Below are 8377 nucleotides of genomic sequence, written 5' to 3'. Positions count from 1 at the left end.
ATAACCTGGGAGATGGTCTATCTTGTTTAATGTTCCATGTGCCCTTTAAAAGAATATATATTCTACAGTTGTTGGGTGGAATGTCCTACGAATGTCAATTAGATCCTGTTGGTGGATGGTACTGTTCAGTCTACGATATCCTTGCTGATTTTTGTGTCTAGTCATTCTGAGAGAGAGACATTGAAGTACCCAACTGTAACTGTGCATTTTTCTATTTCCCCTTTCTATTCTGTTGAGTTTTGCTTAAGCTCTGTACTTTGAAGCTCTGTTATTTGGTGTATACACTTTTTTTTTTTTTTTTTTTTTTGCGGTACGCAGGCCTCTCACTGTTGTGGCCTCTCCCATTGCGGAGCACAGGCTCTGGACGCGCAGGCTCAGCGGCCATGGCTCATGGGCTCAGCCGTTCCGTGGCATGTGGGATCTTCCCGGAATGGGGCACGAACCTGTGTCCCCTGCATCGGCAGGCAGACTCTCAACCACTGCGCCACCAGGGAAGCCCCGGTGTATACACTTTTAAGATTGTTTTGTCTCCTTGGTACATTGACCCTATTATCATTATGTAATGTCCTTCTCTGTCTCTGATAATTTCCTAATGCCTACTTTATCTAGTATTTCTATTGGCACTCCAGCTTTCTATTGATGGTTATATCTTTTTCCATCCATTTACTTTTTTAAATTTATTTTTTAATTTTATTTATTTATTTTTGGCTGCGTTGGGTCGTCGTTGCTGCGCAAGGGCTTTCTCTAGTTTCGGCGAGTGGGAGCTACTCTTCATTGCAGTGTGTGGGCTTCTCGTTGCAATGGCTTCTCTTGTTGTGGAACACGGGCTCTAGGCACACGGGCTTCAGTAGTTGTGGCACACAGGCTCAGTGGTTGTGGCTCACGGGCTCTAGAGCGCAGGCTCAGTAGTTGTGGTGCACAGGCTTAGTTGCTCCGCGGCATGTGGGATCTTCCCGGACCAGGGCTCAAACCCGTGTCCCCTGCATTGGCAGGCAGATTCTTAACCACTGCACCACCAGGGAAATTCCTCCATTCAGTTCTTTATGTCTTCTATTTCTTTGCTGAGACTTTCTATTTTTTAATTTGTTTCAAGAGTGTTCATGATTTCTCCTTGAAGCATTTTTACAAGTTACTTTAAAATTCTTGTCAAATAATTCTAATATCTGCATCATCTTGGTGTTGGTATCTACTTATTGGCTTTTCCCGTTCTGTTTAAGATTTTCCTGATTCTTGAGATATCAAATATAATGAACTACTTTCTTTTGTATCCTGGATATTTGGAGGATTATAATATGAGGCTCTAATTCCTTTCTTAAAATGTTACTGCCAGAGCAATAATCAGAGCTCTTTTTATACATTCCCAGTGCTGGTCACCTTGTACAGTGGCTGAATCACATTTTTTGGAGTTTTGGATAATTTGTTTCATAGTAATTGTAACCAGATATGTATGTATGTATGTATGAATGTATGTATATATATGTGTGTGTGTATAAAAGGGGAGATTGTATATGTATGAATGTATGTGTGCCTATATAATTATTTTGTTCTCTGGGCCACAGAGGCCTGGGAGCAGTAGAGTAAAAGTGGCTGGGTAGAGTCCTCGGTGGGGTGGGGATTAGAGATGATAGAGTCCCAACCATGGTCTGGGGGTTCTGAGAGCTGGGCTGGGTGTCCAAGATGTCTCATTCACATGGCTGGTAGTTGATGCTGAGTGAGGGTGGGAGCATGGTGGTCTCGGGTTATTCATCCTTTTCACATGGCAGCTGGCCTTCCCCAGAGAGAGATTCTCAAGAGAAACATGCAGGGACTTCCCTGGCGGTCCAGTGGTTAAGACTCTGCGTTTCCACTGCAGGGGGCATGGGTTTGATCCCTGGTTGGAGAATTAAGATCCCACATGCCCTGCGGCATGGCAAAAAAAAAAGAGAGAGAGAGAGAGAGAGAACCACACAGAAGCTACCTAAGTCTTTTCTGACTTAGACCCAGAGGTCATGCAGCAGCTATGGTTACAAGTGAGCCACTAGGTTGTATGATAAGGCCACCCAAGATGGCTGTTCTCTTGCTCTCTGTACATCCCCTGCTTGACCAGTCCCTGCTTCACCTACACCCTACTCACATGACTGACCCTTCCTCTAAATCATAGAGCTTAATCAGTAAACACCTACAGACTTGCCTCCAGCCCCAGCTACTGATTGTTCTAATCTTTAGATCAGAATGTCTCCACCAAGACAGCTTATCGGAGGGGTCGTGAGGGGCCGTTCTCCTCTGCTGTTTTCCCTGGTAACCGGTGAACCAACCTGACATCAGTTCCCCCCTCTAACTGGTAACCTCCCTCCCAAACCCCAGTAGCAAATACTGCTACCACCATGTCCTGCCCACTGTCTGCCACACCCGGTGGGGTGTCACTCCAACACCTTGCTTCAGAAATGTAAGATCCCCCCACCCATTAAACCATTGATGTCTCTGTCACTGACTCTGGGCTCTTTCTTTGACCTTGAGGCTGGGCAAGTACAGGGCTTGCAGGCCTGCAGGGCACAGCCCAACAAAGGTCAACCCAGATTGAAGTGAAGGGGACAGACCCACTTCTCCGTAAGGAAAGGGTCAAAGTTTTTGAAGACATGTTTTGAAACTACTACAGTCTGCTTTCTGGCCATGAAATATTTACATTCCTTCCACATGCAAAATTCACTCACCTCTATCCTCAACCTCAAAAGTCTCATCTATGTTGCATCAGGCTCATAGTCAAAGTCTAGGACCTCATCATCTAAGTCAGAGCTAGGTGTTGAGGAGGCCACCCTATTGCAGGGATACAGGATCTCTCGAGCACCTCCAAAGGGAGTGAAGCAGGTGCAACAATTTGGGAGAACAAGATGAGTATTTAGAACTGCACTGCCCATTATGGAAGCCACCAGCCACATATAGCAATTAGATTTAAATTAAGGGAAAAAAAGAAATTGAAAATTCAGTTCCTCTAACACACTAGCCACATTTTAAGTACTCAACAGCCACATGTGGCTAGTAACTCCTGCATTGGACATTACAGATATAGAACCCTTCCATCATTGCAGAAAGTTCTACGGAATGGTGTTTAACTAGACAATATAAGCACAGGTGTGCCCCCTGCCTCAGAAATCTTGCTCCTGAATAGGGATCAGGATTTAGTTTGGGATCTCCCCAAAGCATGCCCTGAGCAAAGGGTATAGGTAGTTTATCTGGGAGGTATCCCCAGGAAATACAAGTGAGTGGGAAAATTGGGACTGAAAGAGAAAAAAGCTGGGAGTTCCCTGGTGGCCTAGTGGTTGGGATTTGGTGCTGTCACTGCCATGGCCCCGGGTTCAGTCTCTGGTCGGGGGCCTGAGATCCCACAAGCTGCAAGGCACAGCCCACAATTTTTTTTTTAATTTTTTTTAAAGAAAGAGGGGAAAAGCCAATAAATGGTGCAGAGCGTGGACTAGAGTGAGGCAAGTGAGGCACCTAGGGCGCTTACCTGAACCTGAGGGGGGCTGGCTCCTTAAATTTTGCACCCTAGACACCTTGTTTCCTCACCCTAGTCCCAGCCCCAAAAGGGTGACCACTGTGAACAACTAGAGCTCATTGGTACCCAGGACCCTCTAAGGAGTTGAGAAATCGTGTAGAACATAACTCAGAATTGACTCACTGAGGAAAAGGGAAGCAAAAGTATTTAGTCACAAACTCCTGACCCTCGCTGGTTGAAGATTGCCCAGGGGGAATTTATCCTGGCACTTCCAGTCTGTTCTGCATGCCCACAAGAGAAAAACCTCAGATGGAGAAGCAGAAAGATACGGGCACATGAGGTGGGAAGCTGTCAGCGCGTGTGGGAACCAGATGTACAAGTGAGAGAGAAAATGAGCTGAAGCGATATGGTGGGGGCACCCGCTTGGGGCTACAGCAGCCTAGAAATCCTCCCGCAGAGAGGATGTGTGTGAGCCTTATGGTGATAGGGAGCTGGAGGCAACCTAAATGTCCGTCACTGGAGGAATAAATAAGTGAAGGAGTGCTGTTGGCACACCATGGAATACAACACAGCAGTTAGAAACAGAGAGTCTGCAGGCTTCCCTGGTGGTGCAGTCGTTGGGAGTCCGCTTGCCAATGCAGGGGACATGAGTTCGAGCCCTGGTCCGAGAAGATCGCACATGCCGCGGAGCCACTAAGCCCATGAGCCACAACTACTGAGCCTGCGCTCTAGAGCCCGCGAGCCACAACTACTAAGCCGGCGTGCTGCAACTACTGAAGCCTGCGAGCCTAGAGCCCATGCTTCCCAACAAGAGAAGCCACCACAGTGAGAAGCCCGCGCACCGCAGTGGAGAGTAGCCCCCGTTCTCTACAACCAGAGAAAGCCGGCGCGCAGCAACAAAGACCCAACGCAGCCAAACATAAAATAAATAAATTTATTTAAAAAAAACAAAGAAACAGAGAGATTGATGTACACCACTACATGCAGAGACCTCAGAAACATACTGTTAAGTTTAAAAAAAAAAAAAAGAGGGCGAAGGGCTTCCCTGGTGGCGCAGTGGTTGAGAGTCCGCCTGCCGATGCAGGGGACACGGGTTCGTGCCCCGGTCCGGGAAGATCCCACATGCCGCAGAGCGGCTGGGCCCATGAGCCATGGCCGCTGAGCCTGCGCGTCCGGAGCCTGTGCTCCGCGACGGGAGAGGCCACAACGGTGAGAGGCCCGCGTACCGCAAAAAAAAAAAAAAAAAAAAAAAAGAGGGGGAAGAAGCAGAACAAGATTTATAGCCCAATCCCATTTATGTAAATTGGAGACATATACACACACAAAATCACAAAGTATAAAGATATGTCTTCGCAGCTATGTATCAAGCACATTAAAGTGGGTGTCTGTGGAGGGGAGGGATGGGATAGGGATTGGGCATGAGGCCGGGGGTAAAACCTTAGAGGGTCTTTCATGGGCCAATTGTGGGTCTATATTATGATCCGAAGAGCATGATTAGTATCTTTCTGCACCTAAGGGCCAAGAAAAAAATAAAGGAATGAAAAATGTGAAGTGCCTGTACATCAGAGCAGTTCCCTTCTCGCTACACAGTGATGATCGCCGCAGGGGATGATGGACAGCAAAGCGACCAGACTCTGCCTGCCTTCTGGAAGCCCTACTCACTGCCTCCTTTCCAGGCAGCCCCTCCAGTCCCCAGCACGTGCTCTTGCCCCGCAGACGAGGAACTTCCTAGCCTTTCATGCTACCCAGAGGGAGAGAAAGGAAAGCTGGACGTCTGTGAGTCCCAGAGGTTCCCATCTTCTGCTTTGGCTGTACACAGAATAGGGAGTAATTGCATGGGATTCCATTCAAACCCCAGCTCTGCCATTAAACACCTGTGGGATCTCAGGTTAAGTCACTTTACCCTCCTGTGCCCTAGTTCCTTCACTGGTAAAATGGGGGATGATCATAAAAATAACTACTCACGGGAATGTTCGGAGCCTAATATGAATGAGCTCGTGGAACACGCTTAAACCGGTGGAGGAAGCTCCCTCTCTGCTGCTCCAGCAGCCCCGCCCACACACACCCCGCCCCAGCCCCTGCCCTGCTGTGACAGCTTCCCATTTCTCTTCCTGCCTCAGCCTCAGTCAGGGGCTCCCCAACATCCCAGGGTTTCGTAAACTAGGTTCAGGAACTTCTCAGGCTCCCTCCTGGGATTTCAGTTTCTCTTTCCTTCTGGGCATAGCTCTGAGCTCACCTGGTCCCACCCATACCTGTCAACTCACCTGGCTTAGCAGCTGGCCCCATCCACTCATGCCTTTGAAAGTCAAAGCCCTCAGCCAGGGTTGTGCATTTAGCCTGGCTAAAAAGCAGAGCCAGGCAGCTGGGGAAGCAGTTTGCGATTTGGCCATGGCTACAGACTTGACGCTAGTTCTGGTGACAACCATGGGGCTGGGCTTGGCTAGAGCATGTCCTGTCCCCACCACAACCAGGAAGGGCTTCGACATTGGCGTGTTCAAATCTCTGCTGCCAGACGAGCTGGTGGCCTTCAAGAAAGCCAAGGATGGAAATTCCCTGGCAGTCCAGTGGTTAGGGCTCCAGGCTCTCACTGCCGGGCCCGGGTTCGACCCCTGGTCAGGGAACTAAGATCCCACAAGCCTCGGGGTACGGCCAAAAAGAAAAAGAAGAAAAGCCAAAGATGCCTTGGTAAGTCCCAGTTGTGGGCTAACCTTTACCCCTTCTACCATAGCCAGGCTGCTGCCCACTACTGTTGGCCTAACCTCTATCCTCCTGCTAGCTTTTCGTCTATGACTAACATCTATTCTCTCTGCTGTGGATTAAACTCAAGCCCTCCTGCTAGACCTTCATCCTTGCTGCTAGCCTCTGTCCCTCCCGTTGTGGGTTGAACCTGCCCTTGCTCTCTGAGAAGTGTCGCTCTTGGAGAAGGACTGGAACTGCAGCTCCCGCCTCTTCCCCAGGACCCGGGACCTGAAGCAGCTGCAGGTGAGTTGGGAGAGTCAGGCCCACCTGCCCTCACCTGGCCCCGCTCCTCTGGCTTTGCAGGCGGCCCCTGATGTCCTTTAACTCACCTGTGCTTCCCTCTCTCTGGTCTCTCCTCCTCTGTCCTGGGCCCCTGTGCCTCCCCAACTGCTCCCCTGACCCTGTCCCTCCCCTGGGTTCCTTTTTATCATCTCTCTGCCTGTCCTACTTCCCTATCTCCCCCACCTGTCCCTCTCACCTGCACTCTTACCTTGTTCCTTCTCACTTCTCTCTTCTCTCCCGGCTCTGTCCCCAGCCTGTGCCCCTTGCCCTGCCCACCTTGTCACCATCTACTCTCAACACTGATTCCCTCTTCCCCTCTCACCTGCCCTCCCCACGCTCTCACCTCTCTGTCCCTTGTCATCTTCCTCCGCTGATCTTTTCCCAGCAAACACTCCTCCTTCCTCCACGCTTCTCACCTATGCAGCCAACTGTCCCGCGCTCACCTACCTCCCCAAACTGTTCTCTTCTCACCTGTTCCCCTCTCTGTTCTTCAGACCTCTGTGACCTCCTTCATGAGTCACTTTTCATTTTCCCCATTTCACTTTTTCACCTGTTCCCTCACTTTTCTTTTCCCTTATCATTCTGCCTCACCTGTATCCCCTTCATCTGCCGCCTTCCTCATGTGTTCCCCTCTCCTGTCTCTCTCTTACCTGTCCCATCACCTGTCCCCACTTAACTGGGCCTTCTTGCCTATCCTTCCTCACCTTTCCACCTCACCTGTTCTCTCTCACCTCTCCTCAGGTGTAGGAGCACCCCACTGCCTTGGAGGCGGAGCTGGCTCTGACACTGAAGGGTCCTGGGGACAGTGGCTAACTCATCCCTGGATCACATCCTGGACCAGACCCCTCACACGCTGCACCACATCCACTCCAAGCTCCAGGCCTGCGTGAGCGCTCAGGGCACCCGGGCCATATCTGTGGGTTCTGGGCAGATGGGACCTCGCCCCTCTGTCCCAAGCCCTGTCTCACACACCACCTTCCTCTGTTCTCAGGTCCAGGCTCAGCCCACAGCAGGCTCCAGGCCCCAGGAGCCACTTCCAGTACCGGCTGCATCGGCTCCAGGAGGCCCCAAAGAAGGTGACTGACCCGGGAAGAGGGTGGATGCCTGGGCCCTGGGTAAGGAGGAGGCTGACGCCTGGGCAATGGCGTCTCTCCCACGGGAGTTTCAAGATGGCCTCAAGGCCTCTGTCACATACATCCTCTTCCACCTCCTCACCTGGGACCTGAATTGTGCTGCCAGAGGAGACCTGTGCGTCTGAGCACTGGGACCTACCCCAGCCCATCTGGGAGCCCAGACCTTATTCATGCACTAACCCCAGCCCTGCCTTAAGTTATTTCTTCTCACCCCTGCAGCCCTGACTAAGACCTGAAAGAAATGTTTCTTTTTCTACTTTTATATAATATGCAGAAATAAACAGTAAGGAATTGGACTCTTCTGCGATAAGTGAATCTCTGAGTGTGAGTGTGTGTGTGTGTGTGTATGACTGTGGGTCTGTGACTGAGTGTGGATGTCTGTGTAGTGCAGGCGAAATTCATGACAGGTTGCGTATATTTGCGTGTGCCTGACTTCTGTGACTGTGTATGTATACGCATCCAAGTGAGTATCTGCCCGAACCTGAGTCCAACTGAAGATGTATAACAGCATATTCATGCCCATGTGTGTGTAAGTGTGTGTGTGTATTTATGCACATGTTTATATATCTCTCCCTGTCTGCATGAACTGTATATCTCTCTTTTCCATATGTACCTAGGACAGATGGAAATCTATATCAGTCAGGATGCTTTATCCTATAATGTGTCAGAAACCCAACTCAAATGGGTAGAACAAAAATGAATTTATTATGTCACAGTAAAAAGTGCATTGGCAGGGCAGCTCCAAAACTCA

The 8377-nt window shown here is 49.8% G+C and overlaps 1 pseudogene; it reads left to right on the top strand.

Moving 5' to 3' along the window:
• Positions 1-5064: 5064 nt before the first annotated feature.
• Positions 5065-7751, top strand: LOC136140239 (interferon lambda-3-like; annotated as a pseudogene).
• The last annotated feature ends 626 nt before the right edge of the window (positions 7752-8377 follow it).

This window comes from Phocoena phocoena, chromosome 20 (genome assembly GCF_963924675.1).
Source record: "Phocoena phocoena chromosome 20, mPhoPho1.1, whole genome shotgun sequence".
Lineage (NCBI taxonomy): Eukaryota > Metazoa > Chordata > Mammalia > Artiodactyla > Phocoenidae > Phocoena > Phocoena phocoena.
The sequence above is the reverse complement of the archived record's forward strand: the minus strand, read 5'-3'. Positions and strand labels throughout refer to the sequence as shown.